The following is a 17,008-nucleotide window of genomic DNA, read 5'->3' as shown; positions in this document are numbered from 1 at the left end:
TATCTTACTTCCTAAATATTGCTATTGTTTCCTAAAATTGGTTAAAAAAAATAATCTATAAAAAAATAATCGATTCCGGCAAGATTGTCCTCATCCCAAGAATGCAGCTAACGCCGTCGGATCCCACAATGCCTTTTAATTTGACTCGCAGACAATTGCCCATTAAGGTTTCCTATGCGATGATTATTAACAAGGCTCAGGGTCAGACTTTGAAAAGAGCTGGCTTACTCCTGCCTGACCCTGTATTCTTTCATGGCCAACTTTATGTAGCATTCTCTAGGTTAAGATCTTTTCAAAATATTTTTGTAAATATTAAGGAAAACGCTAAACAAGTATTAACAGAGGATAGTGTAATTACTTCCAATGTTGTGTTTAAAGAGGTCCTCTGACCTCAATTTGTACATGGACATTCCAATTAAATTTGTACATGAGACCCTGCCTTTTTTTTCCACATTTTCAAATTAGAAACGTGCCTATCCCTCTGTGGACCTGCATTGAAAAGAGCGGGGGAAGCCCGCTGGGAGCGGGCGTATCACGCTCCTAAATACTTAATGTCGTAATTTTGTTTGAGCGTTTGCTTTTTTTTATACGGATGGTGTCTAAACACCCCCTGCCACACGCCTTTTTAAGCGGATTGCAGGGTGGCATATAGATGCAGGGACGCCGACTTACAAAAAATGTTGGGGGGGCCCGAACCGGGGATCTTGCCCCGGGAAATTTTATAAGTAGTTAGTTTTAAGTTTTTTAAAGCATTTTAGAAGAGTCATATGATAAAAATTAGAACCCTGATAACTCGAATCTCGATATCTGGACATTCCGGGGAAAATTGACGAGCCTGAAACATTTTTTCCTCACACCCGTAACGAATTTTTGAGGGGGCCCGAGCCCCCTCAAGCCCCATGGAGTCGTCGCCACTGTATAGATGTAAACTAAAGGGCAGTGAGTGCATCGACGTCCGATGCTGACAGTGGCTACATTCAGTTCGTGCTCCGCTCCCGTCGGGTATGGATGTGTTCTCACTCGGCGTGGTTGACTCAACGCTATGCATCGCCGGTTGTGAGCCATTTAGTTTCCGGCTACATGTGTGAAAGTAGTTGCCTTCATTGAGTGGAAACCTTATTAGTTTAAAGAAAAGTGTGCTACATCGAGCTTACAGGAGTTATATCCGCCAGGCCTACTACATCTTTCAGGCACGAGTTCGTGCACAAAGTGTGACACATCTACACGGAATACAACTTGCATAAAGTGTGATACCTGCCGTAAAACCGTCCATGGATTTTATCTACAAGAGTCGCTGACATCGAAAGGAATGAAGCAAGTGGACAATCCTGAAGAAAATCGAAAATAACAAAAGACATCCCGGATGCACAGAAGTAAACCGGAAGGTAAATCCCTTCAGTAAATATTTTATTTATTCGTAGAGGTTATAAAATAACTAAAGATCACGGATAAAAAAAACTTGGGGATACTATTCATAAGCCATACGATAAATTGGAAGACAGGTTTAAGTTAATTGAATCGCAGGGTAAAATATTAGAGAAATGTTTAGATCAAATTCCCAACTTGCAAAGTGAAAATGTGGTGCTTTCTGACGCTCTTTACTCATCCGATGGCCTTGAGAAACGCACGTTAGGCAATAATGTGGAAATCCCCAGCCAGCGTGACGAAAATATGAGAGTAGTAGTAAGTAAAGTTTTTGCTGCATTAGATGTAGAAATAAATAACCTAGGGCAACGAAAATGATTTCAACTACGAATGTATCTGGTTATTTATGAAGTATTGTCGATTCTATGAGTTAGGATTTTACTCCATGTAGATTTGGCAGTAATTAGCAGCTAGGGCATTAAGATACAACCACTGCCACTTCCCTTGCTTATTTCATCTCAGTCATTGAATCTATTTAGAGAGAAATGCAATGAATGTGTTAAAGTAGGTAGAGCGATTATTTTAATAAATTTAGTCGTTGAAAATAATTAAGTATTAACTCATTCTTGAGTCGACTATAATTACTGTTTTGATGTTAGGAATGACTCTTTGATAAAATGAAAAAGAGAATAATTACTTCAAATTACTTGAACCCTCTCACATTTCACCGCAATAACTTCGCATGTAATGAACCTACTAAGCTATGGAGTCATATCTTCGTAACTCAGAAACGGTGAGCCCACATTTGAATATGAAGAGAGGATGTACCTTGACGCAAAGTAAACTTTTTTCCGGGGAGATATCGCGGAACAAAATATCGGATTAATGCAAAGATATCGTATTGCCCACTAATTTTTTTCTACGTCTCACAACAAGTGTTCGATTGCTATACAGTCCAGTGGCGCAGCGAGGGGGGGGGTTTTGGGGGATAAACCCCCCCCCCCCCCCCAGAGCTCGGAGATGTTTTTAAGCTTAATCCATTTTACTTCATTGGATTGATATTACTAATAGAACAGTGTAAGGATGAATAAAACATCCCTCAGAAAGCCGTAAAATTCACCATTTTGAACCATTTATTTTTAAAATTCCGCAATTCTCGCACCTACGATTATCCTGGTGGGTATTCCATACCCCCACACACCCCTGTGTTAGTTGCACCTAAACCCCCCCAGCCTTAATTCCTAGCTGCGCCCCTGATGCAGTCATCATGAGGTACGAACGAATTACTATTTCAGACAGATTTACATATCTTCAAAAGAAGCAGTGGCGGATACATATTGGGGGCGCAGGGGACGCTCCCCCCCACTAGCGGAGCTGTCCTCATTGCCTAACATTTCAGAACCTTAATTGTAACTTTTTTATATCATAAGATAGCATTGTCTTATAAATACGTACAAACATTTTCAATAAAAGTATCTTAACCTTTGTATTAACGTGATTATTTTTCATTACGATAAAAGTATAAGTAGCTCAAAATATCTTTTGTGACCTCCCCCTTGATTTTTTTCTGTATCCGTTACTGAAAAAAAGTAGTCGGGGTGAAGGATCACAAGGAAGTAGGTAGAGGGGTTGTAGGAGGAGGCACAGGCACAAATTCAAGAAGATTACCCAAGTACATCATACAGAAAACGAAAATTCCTGACTTGCGTCATGTCACAAGGTAAAAAAAGGTTTTGGGACGGCAGTGGGGTTACATAGCAGTTATCCCCATCTAAGATAGGAAAGTGAAGAAAAAAACTCATTTTCGTTCAGTAAGTTAAATTTCTTCCTTTTCTTTTTCACCTTTTCCCACTTTTAGGCCGCATTTAATATTTGCCCTTTTTATTGGAACCGAATAATTTTAACATCGAAAATTGGATGTACGTTTTTCTGCCATTAGGACGATTGGCAAAGTTGGGTCACGGTTCTCCAAGCGCCTTTTGCGCTCGGACACACGAGTAAAGAAGTTCCTCCCAGTGTGGCCGATATACACCCCCTCACGTGAGTCACATCATAGTTAGTACTTGCCGCTGAGCCCGAAACTAGCCATGCGGCATCCGCGTCCGACCTCGTCGGCGATGCAAAGGCAAAGGAAGCAGCTTGTATTGATTGCAAAGCCTGTAAAATGTCACCGACACGGCCCCAACAATAAAATGGGACTCGTGGGTGTCTGCATATTATTGAAAACGATAATGCCCACCTGTTTACATTGATGAGACCCTCTGTGCTGGTAAGCGTAAAGTATTTAACGCTACTAAAATGACGCTGAAAGATAAGCACTGCAAGTAGTATCTTTGCATTCGTGGTGGTAAAATTTACTTGAGAAAAGTAGAAAAGGAGCCAGCAATAGGGTAGTTTCCTTCATCAAAGGAAACGAAAGACATTGATTGCGATTCGTTACCCAATATCAGTGCATTCATAATATATAAATTATTTGGTTTTATAAATCCCAGTTTAAACCAATGTTAATGGTCAATTTTAGCCTCATTTGAAAAAGACCAGTTGAAAGGATGTTCATTTGATATCTCTTTCAAAACTTAAGTTATGAGAGCATTTAATGAAAGAACGAAATTTGAGTTGCGGTTGGCTCAGCGAAATAATTTCAAGTTATAATTTCATGCAAGGGAAGGAAAATAAATCAAAAATTAATCAAAATCATATTTTATAACAAATCAAAATTTCGAGTCATTATTATTAGTCAATGTTCACCTGTAATTGTTTGAAACATGCTAAAAATAAGTGGGAGCTATTTTGCGTCGTAGCATAAATGTGGAAAAAGTGTGCTTGGTATTGTGTGACGTGACCTAGATCAATGAATCTATATTAGTATCAAGAATTTCTGATCCTTACAAACATCTTTATAGATTGCCTCCTATTCCCTTCAGCAGCAGAGATAAGAGGTCTTAAGGATTTTCACGCCTCATTTGAGGGAAGGGAACCCTACTCATGTATATGATAACAAGGAAGAAAGTTTTAGCCATGATGAGAAATACGAGAACAGGCCGTGTCGTAGTGTGCAAGTCAGTCGAAGTAAGCTAAAATCATACATTGGGAAAATAAAAATAAACGGCTCAAAAGAAAGTTATTTGACTTCAATGCCTACCGACTGAGAAATTGAAAAAAAAAATTCGCGAAGTGTGAGGAGAGCCTTAAATGCATAACAGTGAACCAAGCACTAGTCACACAAGCCGTTAAGTATTTCGCTGCAGTCCTTAGAAGGAAAAATGTCACATTAGGGTCGATTACTCAGACAAGAAACCACAATTCATTATAAGAATTCAGTAAGTAGATGGAAACGGGAAGATAAGTTACGAGGAAAAATGACATTCCTCATTCAGCCGTTCTATGTTTAAAATGAAAAGACACAAGAAGGTACCGCCCATATATCATGAGTTGGGTGACGCCATTACATCTCTGATAAATCAGAACCGATAAGAGAGAGAAAGCATTTCTAACTAGAGAACAGTCTAGTTGCTCTCATATAATGATAGCCTAGCCTTCCTAGACTAATAATTGCTGTATTTGCTTTGTAAGCAGTTATGTTTTGACTGTACGCATCTTTCTATATCTCTACTATTTCCATCCATGTAACAAAAGTGTTATCGTCGGCACAAATAAATAAAATAAGCAACAATCAACTTCGCTTGTTACACGAGCGATGCTTGGGAGTTACTCGCTCCGCATTAACTCGTGACGGTGTCAAATTTTCTGCCTAAGTGTCGACACCTTTGATTTTTCGCCGAGAATTGCTCGATAAGTGGACGAAGGATTGTAAACGGAAAAAATTTGTCAGTTTTATTATCAACATCGACGATAAAAGATAGTCCATTGCGTCAAATACAAGTATGAGCTCAAATAAAGACCTGTCGCTCGAGCTGAGAAGTAAGTTGAAGTAAAAATTTTGCATAGGAGGCAAAGGGGGAAAGCAGACTAGGTAAATCGTAGTACGCAAGTGATTAAAGGAAGCTATATTGATCATTACACATGGTTATCGATATACCTATTCATCTGAAGCTAACCGAAACTATGTAAATCCTCGCCATGGTTTAACACGACGACATTAAACTGCTATCACTGTGAGGCCGAAATATGCGTTTCATTCGCTGATGATTGAAGCGGAATTCTGAAAAGGTTTCTTGAATGTCCTCATGATAAACGACTATACCTAACGCCATCTTATTGCATAAACATTTTGTGTATATTTTGGAATTTTTTTCTTGGGAGCCTCTCTCACGGAGCAACAAAGCATGCAGAGAAAACTACGGCGAAAAAAGTTTACAATGCCCGTGAATCACCAAACGAATGGTCACTACTAGGTCATAAAATAGTTCGAATTTCCTAGTACACTGGGATAATGTGAAGTAAAAACAAAAGTTAAATGAAGCAAAGGCTTAAGGAGCGAATGAACCACCATAAGTATATACGATATAAAATTAAAATGAACGAAAATTTGACTGACTACCCTATCTTAATCAGCACACCTCTCCCATGTGATCTTGTAAGGATTTCCAGCAAAATCTTATTTCACTTCACGCAATCGACAGCGACAACGGATTTGGATTGCTGTAAAGAAAGAAAAATAGCAAATTAAATATTGCCTCGATTTAGGGCACGATTAAAACGATTACCATCCTTTTTAAACCTCTAGTTATACCATAAATATTCTCACTAGAAAGAGGATTAACATATGCGAGAATCAATGAGCGAGCTAAATTGATGTATAAGCCAAATAAAAATAAACTGCTCTAAAGAAAGTTATTAGAATTCCATCCCCACCGACTGAGAATTTTTAAAATTTTCGCCTTGACTGCCTAATAGTGAACCAAGAACTACTAGTAGTCACCCACGCTGCTATGTATTTCGCTACAGTTTTTAAGAGGCAAAATGTCACAGTAGGCAGGGGCGCATCAAGGAATTAAGTCTGGGGGGGTCTAGGTGCAACTAATACCGGGGTGTGTGGGGGTATGGAATACCCACCAGGATAAGCGGTAGTTGCGAGATTAATAAATTGCGGAATTTTAAGATGAATAGTTCAAAATAGTGGGTTTTACGGATTTCTGAGGGATATTTTATTAACCCTTACACTATTCTATTAGTAATATCAATCCAATTAAAAAAATGGATTAACCTTAAAAAATTCTCTGAGCTCTGGGGGGGGGGGGGGTTATCCCCCAATAGCCCCCCCTCGCTGCGCCACTGACAGTAGGGTACATTTCTCAGACAAGAAACCGCAATTCATTATGAGAATTCGGTAGTTGGAAGTGGGAAGAAAAGTTACGAGGATAAATAATCCTTCTAATTCAGCCATTTTCTGTTAAAAATGAAAAACACGCGAAAGCACCGCCCACATTTCACGAGTTGATGACGCCATTACAGCTCCGGTGAATTTAACCGTTCAGTTGGAACCAATCATACAGAGAAAGAATTTCTAACTTCTTGTTGTCTAATTTCTAAATCTAATTTCCAACTCCCTCAGAATTATGACCCAACCTTAGTTTCGAAGAAGCGTTTCGTATTATATATCAATGTACTCATTTCCTAGACCAATCCGTGGAATAGGTGGCTTCAAAGTGGAATATACCAATGAAGATTGACAAAAGATATGATGTTATCGATTCTGATTCTTATTGCTACATAGTTATGGATAGATATGGTTACATAGATGTACGAATACTTTGATTAACAATTTTTTACGCAACCATTATAATACACCGGTGAAAACTTGGATAGACAACGCCAGTACCTACCAGATTATGACGGTATAGAGCAACGTACTGTCCCTAGAATCGCCGATTCAAAAGCTTACATTGAAACCCCGGTCAAAAAATGTTTGAAGCACGGCTTACGGCCTTGGTTCACGCTTGCCGAGAAATAGTGAATTTAAAATTTGAGAGGCGAGAGAAATTCATCACACATAAAAATGGATATTTCATACGTGTGTACGTTTTTTTCCAACAATTTTATACGTTGCAAGTATTTTGTAAATACCAAAACTTGACCAAACGAGAACGGTTTACGTAAACTAACGTTGGAAATTCCCCCCAGAAAAATATATTCGCGATCATCACATCGATAATGATTACATTACGTGGCCTCAAACATCGAATATAGTATGAAAATTACTTGATAAGCTTGAAGACTATACGGGGTCACTGGTTCTCAGCACTTAGTTGAACACGATTTTCCGCAGAATAAACTTACTTTACGGGTTCCATAGTCACTCGCTACAACAATTATTTTCACATTCCTTAAGTCGAAATCACACACAATCAAACACTGAAGAACAATGTCGAATATGAAAAGTGAGAGTAGCTTTGTGGGAACAATCCCGTACTCACCTCTTTACTCAATGCAAGTTGCCGCCAGACTGATTAAAGTTTTGCAGGAGACGCATTGTGGGCCTCTTCGAGTGTCACGTGACAACTGGCCGCCACAATAAATAGTTCCGATAAATTAGAAAAAAAAGTACAAAGCAGGCAAAAGCATTAAAATAATAACTAATAAAATATTTAAATCTATCTATTTTAATATTTGATGTTGGTTATTAATTTTAAAATACGATTAGGTGTGATAAGAAAGTTGATTAATTGCGCGGAAGAACGAACTTAAATTTTAAGTCGACGGGGAATAACTTTAGCGGAAAACAGTATCCTTACGCGAGGGCTGCGAGACAATTTTTCCCACCGTTTTCGCGCATAGACCTTCTAGAACAATCATCCCCTTGTGGGAGGGGGAAAATGTGCTTCAAAGGTCATTCAAAGACGTCACCCGCAAGATTATCAGCATTTCACGCAAGTATTGCATTATTCCATTGCCCCTTGTAACAGTCTATTCCGCGTCGTAAAATTGGGCAGTAGTCATGGCTATTTGACGTCGCGCCTGCCCTAATTCGACGGTCTCAGTAACTGCCTTACCCCACCTCTGTGACGAACCTTGGTGTCATTTCAAGCAACTCATTTCTTGATTAGACAGCTGATAAACAAGCCAACCCTCTTTCGTCAGGATTACCTTCTACCCCGGCAGTAACGGAGTTGGTGTAAGAAGACAGCGCGAAGGAGGATACGAAAGAAACATAAAAACTCTTCGGATGGGCATTTACGTGAGTAAGAATTTTTTTTACTAGTGGCATAACAATTGATGGGATTTACTTACATTGAAAAGGCCATGCGGGTTATTGAATGATGACGTTCGTGATTTTTACTGGTTGTATCAGTAGGGTGGGAAGAACCGAAAAAAAAGTAATAGGCATTTGTAAAATCTCGCTATTTGAGATGTGATTTTTACATCAAAATAGCAGTGCAATTAAAGAACGCAAAAATCAGTCGCTAACTGCTCTCGATAACAGTGTCAAAGCTATTATTATTATTTAAACGAGTTTATTTGCTGCACCTTTAAGAGGGTGGTTGGGTTGTGCGTTAAGATTAAATCGGATTGCTGTTTTTTGTTGCTTATTAGTTCCATCTATTTATGGTTCACTAGGTCGTTAGTTCTACATAGTGCATTAAGTACTTAATGGTAAAGATATCACAACACCCGTACCTGTGGCGCAGCGAGGGGGGGTTTTGGGGGATAAAATCCCCCCCAGAGCTCAGAGAAATTTTTAAGTTTAATCCAATTTACTTAATTAGATTAATATTACTTATAGAATAATGTACGGATTATAAAATATCCCTCAGAAGGCCGTAAAACTCACCATTTTGAACCATTAATCTTAAAAATTTTCTGGGGGAGGGCCCCGCACCTCCAGCTTCCCCTGGCGGGTATTCCATACCCGCTAACTCCCCTGTATTAGTTTGCCTAAAACCCCCTCTAACCTTAATTCCTAGCTGCGCCCCTGACCCGCACATGCGAGAATGTATTTAGTAATGGATTTTCAATGAAATAATGGTAATAGCTTGAGGTCATTGTCGTGTTAGCGGTAGGGAAGTCAGGGGGGTCTCAAATCCTCTTCCTTTCAAAATGATAGAGTGAATGATCATATGCGAAATCCCTCATAATGTACCCCTCCTCCACGGACATTTTCTGTATATGGCAGGAGTAGTCGTACATCGTTGTTCAGTGGGTTCATTAATTTCCATGCCGCCTTGGTGGTGTGCCATACTTATTACGTCTGTAGCCTGATATCCGTTGACGAGTGACTTTGTGGTTTTCATAAATTATTTTTAAACATTGTTCGTTAATCTGTTCAAACGAAAACTTTCATTGGTAAGCCACCTAAAATATTGCATTATTTTCAATTTTCCTAGAAATTACGTGGGTGGTTCCATCCCCACTACGTTACGACTGCGGCCCTGATTTTAAAAACCATAAATATGGTAAAGTAAGCAGTGGCGCAGCGAGGGGGGGGAGGTTTGGGGGATAAAACCCCCTCCCCCCAGAGCGCAGAGAAATTTTTAAGTTAAATCTATTTTACTTAATTGGATTAATATTGCGTATAGAATAGTGTGAGGGTTTACAAAATATCCCACAGAAGGGCGTAAAAATCACCATTTTGCACCATTTATCTTAATTTTTTCTGGTGGAAGGCCTCCGCAACTCCCGCTTACCCTGGCGGGTATGCAATACCCCCATGCCCCCCAGTATTAGTTGCGCCTGAAATTCCCCTTGCCTTAATTCCTGGCTACGCCCCTGAAAGTAAGGGGCGCAACGAGGAGGGGTTTTGGGTGATAAACCCTAAACCCCACAGAGCTCAGAGAATTTTTTTAGTTTAATCCATTTTACTTAATAGATTAGTATTACTTACGGAGTAGTGTTATGATTAATCAAATATCCCTCAGAAAGCCGTAAAACTCGCCATTTTCAACCATTAATCTTTAAATTTTTCTGGAGGAGGACCCCCGCAACTCCCAATTACCCTGGCGGGTATGCCATACCCCCCTCGCCTCTTCTGTCGGCGTCAAAATGATGTGCCCTGTACTTTGCTAATTTATATCTGGACTTCAGTAAATGCCATAGTAATGAACAATACGTTATTTTAAAGGAGCCTTTATTTTCAATTCAAATTTATTTTTTGTTTTATGAAAAACTCAAAAATGTAGACACGCCAGTGCAATAAATGACTCCGCGCACCGGAAAATTAGCCGTTTTGTCAACTTCATAAACTTTGTAACTCAACCTAAAGAAAACTAGTACTACGTCTACACCATTCATCTTTCACAATAAGTTACAAACATAAATGTAAATTAATGAAATGGCTTTTTCGTATTTTTAAAACGCATATTTTGTCGTTAAATAACGAAAATGTTTAAACATTATCTAGTCCTATAGTTTACCCCGAAAGAAAAAGTAAAATTAATAGAAACACTTCTTAATTTATTTGCAATTTTTCTATGATCCGAAAATACATTATTTTTGTGCAGTATAGATTATATTCCAGATGTCATATTTTCATTTAAATATCAGTGGAATGACTGGGCCCAAAAATCACTAGCCAGCTACTTTTCTTAGCTGGGTTGAAATCATCAAAATAAATATTACACATACATTTATGATTCAATTTGCTGTTCCAGTGAGTGGTTGAGTTGTACGTTGAGGTTCAATTGCATTACTATTTTTGTGTCACTAATTACTTTCCACCAATTTGCGGCTCACATCACATTTCTCCATTGTTCATGAATCACTTTAGGGTAAAGCTTACACCACCTGCATATACAAGCATATGTTTTCTTAGTGATTTTTCAATGAAGTTTGAGTCCATAGTCGAAGTAGTGGTGGGAAAGTCAGAGGGGTTAAACCCCCACCCTACCGAAATGCTGGAGAAAATGGCCATATGTATGCGAAATCCCTCATAACGAAACCCACCTCCCTCCCCAGGAATTTGTTTTGGCTACAGCTATGGCAGTTTAAGATCCTTATTTTAGCGAGTTCATTTATATCCGCGGAGAATGGTGGAGTACAATACCTCTCAGTGATATTACCTCTGAGGCCTTATATGCGCAGTGGAGTGGCTTTATTTATTCATCAATTATTTTTAAACATACTTTATTAAGCTGATTTACCTCAGTAATACCTCCAATTTACATATTTGTCACATATATCCCCTTTAATTTCAACTATTAAGGTGTTAGACCTATTTGCTATTCTGTTACCAGCTTCGTTCCACGCGTTGATATCACCAAACCCACTTCCCATTCCCCTTTTCTTGGATTCGATGTATCACGGCCTCTTCTTCCTCCCCCATTTCAAGGGCAAATTCCTCGAAGTTCGGCACAGCTGAGTGAATACCGAGACTCTCGAGCCGCCAAAACCCTGAGTTTCAATCTTAAAATTTTAGGCGTTCATATATGTATTCATATATATTTATGCATGAGAATTTTCTCGTAAAAAATGTGGCTATGGCGAAATGATATTGATTTGCATACCATAATTTTACACAGCTTTTAATCTGATCAGTAATTTTTGCCGTTTTATGCTCAAAAACTTAATTTCCAAACAAAATATTGGCAAAACAATTAGTGAAGCATTTCCTTTACCTAATTTAGTGAAGAGAATTTACACTTGTTACATGAAGGATGACCTTTTTTTCACTATTTCTCTGTTTTAGCTGCATTTAAAATTTTCTCTGTTCCATGAAGAGGCACAATAAAGTTTCATGAGTAGCCCACAAAGAGTGTTCAGTCGAATCTTGCCATAGTCTTTGCAAAAATATCTATCCAGTAAGGCGCTGAATGTATACTCAGTGACGTATCTATTGGGAGGGGCAGGGAGGGCTAATGGGGTTTTATCCTCCCCATTGGATCAAAACATAGGTACACAAGATAAAATCGAAATTTTTGGAGGTTACCACTTTGCAGTAAAATACTTGGTTATATTCTATGGTAAATTTACCACCATTAACAAATTGAATTACAAATTAGTTTTATAATTAGGGTATATTTTTGTTTTTTTTTTTGTCAAAGAATTGGACAAAAACAGCTGTTTTTGAGCTTTGAAAATCCCAAATTTCCGAAATCCCCAAACCCCCCCAATTGGCCTCGGAGTGGATCAGTGAGGGAGGGTAAAAAGGGGGTTTTGGGGAATAAGACTCTTTGAGCTCAGAGAAATTTTTAAGTTAAATCCATTTTACTTAATTTACTTTAATCCACTTTACATGTGAGTTTTACAGCTTTCTGAGGGATTTTTATAAATCCTTACACTATTCTATAAGTAACATTAATGCAATTAAGTAAAATGGATTTATCCTAAAATTTTTCTGGGGAGGACCCCCCCACTTACCCTGGCGAGTATGCCATACCCCCAGACACCCCTGTATTAGTTGCGCCTGAAACCCCTCCTAGCCTTAATTCCTAGCTGCATCCCTGAGGAGGGATTCCCCAGACTCTCCCCCTCCCCCTATGGTCCAAACCCAGATATGCCACTATGTGTATTCTAAAAGATTTGTATCAGGTAAAGCATATGTTTCTTCTCTCCCTTTTGAGTCATTCACTTTTGTGATTGGTGCTTATCTGAAATGTCCATTGAAGATTAACTGGCAGAGCAGACTACTTTGAAAGAAAATAAAAGAAAAAATTCAGATTGCACAAGAGGAAATTGATTCAAAAGTCAGTGGATAATGACTAACATTTATAAAGAAAATGCTCTAGTCCATGAGTTCTACCAAAGCCAATCCTCTATATTATTTCTACTGCATAGATAGCTATTTCTCAACTTATACGCAACCAAACTCTACAAATGAGGTACCAAAATGCACAAAATTTATCAGAGAACATGCGACGGCATATATTACTTCCTAAATATTGGTATTGTTTCCTAAAATTGGTTTTTAAAAATAAAAAATAATCATAAAAAAATAATAATCGATTCCGGCATGGTTGCCCTCATCCCAAGAGTACAGTTAATGCCGTCAGATCCCACCATGCCTTTTAATTTGACTCTCAGATAATTTCCCATTAAGGTTTCCTATGCGATGACTATTAACAAGGCTCAGGGTCAGAATTTGCAAAGAGCTGGCTTATTCCTGCCTGACCCTGTATTCTCTCATGGCCAACTTTATGTAGCATTCTCTAGGGTAAGATCTTTTCAAAATATTTTTGTAAATATTAAGGAAAACACTAAACAAGTATTAACAGGGGATAGTGTAATTACTTCCAATGTTGTGTTTAAAGAGGTTCTCTGACCTCAATTTGTACATGAACATTCCAATTAAATTTGTACATGAGACCCTGCCTTTTTTTTCTACATTTTAAAATTAGAAACGCGCCTATCCCTCTGTGGACCTGCTTTGAAAAAAGCGGGGGAAGCCCGCTGGGAGCGGGTGCATCACGCTCGTCTAACCAAATTTTAATTAAATTTTCAAAAAAACAGAAAAAAAATCCTGAAATAAATTTAATCCTTTCCTATTTTCTCAATCATGGGGTTGATCTCCACCAAGTTACTGTGCACCTTGTTACTGTATTTATCTGAATATAGTCCCCCCTTTTTTTACCAAAAATTCCCAGTGGAAGAAGTAAAAGCTATATTATGTAAGGAACTATATTCCTTTGCATTTTTCTAATTTTTCCCAAAACTGAAACCTCAAAATTAGGGGGGGGGGGGGCTATATTTGGAGGAATACAGTAAATTTCTGTGAGCGAAGAGAAAAAAAGTGAGCTGACAGGGTATGCAGCATTAAACAACATAATTTTAACATATCGATTGATACTTCACTTATTGATTCTGCTCAGGGCAGGTTCTAGATATTTGTTGGGTGTAAGTGCAAGAATATAATCTCACACCATCCAAAACAACCTGAGAGGTTGTAGGCATTCTCTCTGGATACATTTTAAAATAAATACAAATAGTGGTGTACATAATAAATATGAGTAGTGGGGCTACGGGTATCCACTTTACGATAGATCCTTTCCTTTAACAATAATTTTGTGGAGTAATTCAGCCCTTAACCTTAAATCTCATTGATTGATTAGTACTAAACATTAGGGATGGTCGGATCGGATACCTCGGATCCAAATATCCATGGATATTGGCCTTCATCGGATACATCGGATCCAAAGTCACGGAAGACATCGGATCTGGATCCAAAATTTTAAATAATAGCTTCAGTGAATGCAAAACCCCATAAGGGTGGAAAGAGTTCCGATTCTATCTTCAAATTGCAGTCACATGCGATTCCTGTCCTACTCATGAACTGTTTTATTTGAAAGCTCTCGCAGAGGTTACGTGGGAGAATTTCTGCTGTGGTAAATAAAAAAGGCGAAATACGACTGGCATATAGAGTGACTCTTTCCAAGAGATTGAACAATCATCGGGGGAATCTCAGCGTCAGGAATTTGAAAATGCATTTGGATCTGAAAATATCCGATCCGAAAGATCCGGCTCAGAAAATCAAGGATCCGAACCGAATCCGAGAAAAATCCTGGATCCGTCCATCCCTACTAAACATTGGACTGAGCACTTATGCAACCCCTTTTGCTTGTTGCCCTATGCGGCTTACTGCTTAGTCTGGCCCTGATTCTGCTGTCCATCTGCTTGCCTACCTCCCGTATGTTTAAATTCCCCACTTTATCTCTCCATCATATTTAGTTAATCTAATTTCATATTATGGAAATAGAGATGATAGCATTAATGTTTTACCATGATTTGTAGCTAGGCACTGTTGATGGCTAATTTTCACCAACATCGTAAGTACCAGAGAATCCAAGAAAAAGGGAACACAGAGATGCTTTGCTATTACTAATTAATTTGCTCAATCAATTTCAATGAAATAGAAGATCAATCGTGTGTTCTTTTTTCAAGTATAATGTGGAAACGCAAAACAAAGTCAAGAGTGGTAATTGGTGAGAAGTTATTTTTGCTAGCCATTTCAGTGAAAATGATTAGGTAAGTAATTCTCTAATGATTAAAGTCACCTTGGAACATTTTTGCCTCATTTTAGAGCCAAAACTAGGTGCCATTGACAATGGCACCCTAATAGTGCCTTTTGAGAAAAAAAGTGGTCATTGGAAGACGATGAAAGTGAGTCTTGGGACAGAATCAGATCTGTATAATTAAGAAAAACCTAGAGAAATTTCTTAAGAAACAATTTTTGTATTAATTTTTCAAACAAAACTATAATTCACAAGAGTGAAACCTGTTTCCAATATGAAATCTCACAAAGTCCTAGGAAACCGCTGGATACAATATGATTGAACCCTTTTAGTGCTCTCCATTTGAGGTACCAGCGAGCAATGTGGAGGATAATTAAAAAAAATGTTGCACCTCAAATAAAATTATTATGAATTTGTGATGTTTGTCATGCAATGGTGATATTTTCAATTTTCTATAGAATAAATTAAGTAGTTAAAAATGGTACGGGGTAACTTTGGCCCAACTTTTCATGATTTATTGTAAACAAACAAATTTATCTAATTTTAAAATTATTATCGATGTATGTAGAGTGATTAAAATTATTGACAGATCATGTAGGTACCTTCAATTTAAGGCTGTTCCTGAAACTCTAAAAATTTAAACAACCAGGATTTTTAAAAAAATTTTGTCTCAAGTTATCTTGAATAGGGTAGTTTCTTTCATCAAAGGAAACGAAAGGCAGTGATTGCGATTCGTTACCCATCATTAGTGTATTCATAATGTACAAATTATTTGGTTTTAGACATCCAAGGTTAGACAAATGTTAATGGTCAATTATATCCTCATAAAAGGCCAGATTAGGGGCGATGCCACTCCGCGTGACATCACAGGGACCTAGATGCAATACGAGTAGTCAGGAGTTTTACTTTGTCTGAGATTACCAATGCATGCATGAGGCACAGAGTTCAGGGAAACATCTCTTAATAATCACCTATTAAAATTGCCAATGGTCTGTAAGTTTCCTTCGTTTGATAGGGCTTTTAATAGGGATTTAATAATCCTTATTTAGGTAAGCCAAGTGCTACCTGCTAGCAGCCTGCATCACAGCAGCGCACATATCCTCGCCCCAAGGTCACCTCACACGGTGGCAGTGGGAACCAGAATGGTGTCACATGGGCTTTTCCCAGCATTAATACTAAGCCGTCGTGTTTTCGCGCACTTGAAAATTTTCACTTTTCATTTAATTGCAAAAAATAGATATCTTCATTTAAACATCTAAAAGCGTGAAATGCATACTCCAGAAGTAGGTAATGTTCTTTCGATTTCAGCAATAAAAAAATAATAGGAAACTACCCTATTTGAGTAACTTTGGCCCAATCCAATAAAAGCATTCAAATTAAGTTCTAAACCATTAGTTGGAGCAAAGATACCACGCACAAAATATCTTATAGTACACAGTTTTCAAGTGCCCCTTGATTTTAACCTGTAAGTAATTTTATTCAAGTAAAAATGAAAAACAATCTGCTGGGAAAATCATATTATATTGAAATTGCATTAATGTATCACTGTAAATATAACCATTTAATGTTCAAAATTCCTTCTATTCTATGGAACTAAACCCAAACTAATTCAGAAGTGAAGCCAATTCTGCCACTTGTTGACTGATGCAAGATTTATGCCAATAACTCAATGCAAATGGAAAAATAGAGAATTATGAATTTTTTTGCATCGATTGGCCAAAGTTACTCTAGCTGACTGTATGATTCTTCTAAAGAAAAAAGATGAAGGATTAAAAATTATGCAATGGTCCTGTCTTCTGAAA

The 17,008-nt window shown here is 38.0% G+C and overlaps 1 long non-coding RNA gene across 1 annotated transcript in view; it reads left to right on the top strand.

Annotated features, from left to right (window-relative positions):
- Nucleotides 1-1,041: 1,041 nt before the first annotated feature.
- Nucleotides 1,042-17,008, top strand: part of LOC124157096 — a 22,631-nt gene continuing 6,664 nt past the window's right edge. Inside the window, exon 1 of the long non-coding RNA XR_006864536.1 lies at nt 1,042-1,385. This is a non-coding gene — a long non-coding RNA (uncharacterized LOC124157096). The remainder of the gene's footprint in view (nt 1,386-17,008) is intronic.

Source organism: Ischnura elegans, chromosome 4 (genome assembly GCF_921293095.1).
Source record: "Ischnura elegans chromosome 4, ioIscEleg1.1, whole genome shotgun sequence".
Classification (NCBI taxonomy): Eukaryota; Metazoa; Arthropoda; class Insecta; order Odonata; family Coenagrionidae; genus Ischnura; species Ischnura elegans.
The sequence above is the reverse complement of the archived record's forward strand: the minus strand, read 5'-3'. Positions and strand labels throughout refer to the sequence as shown.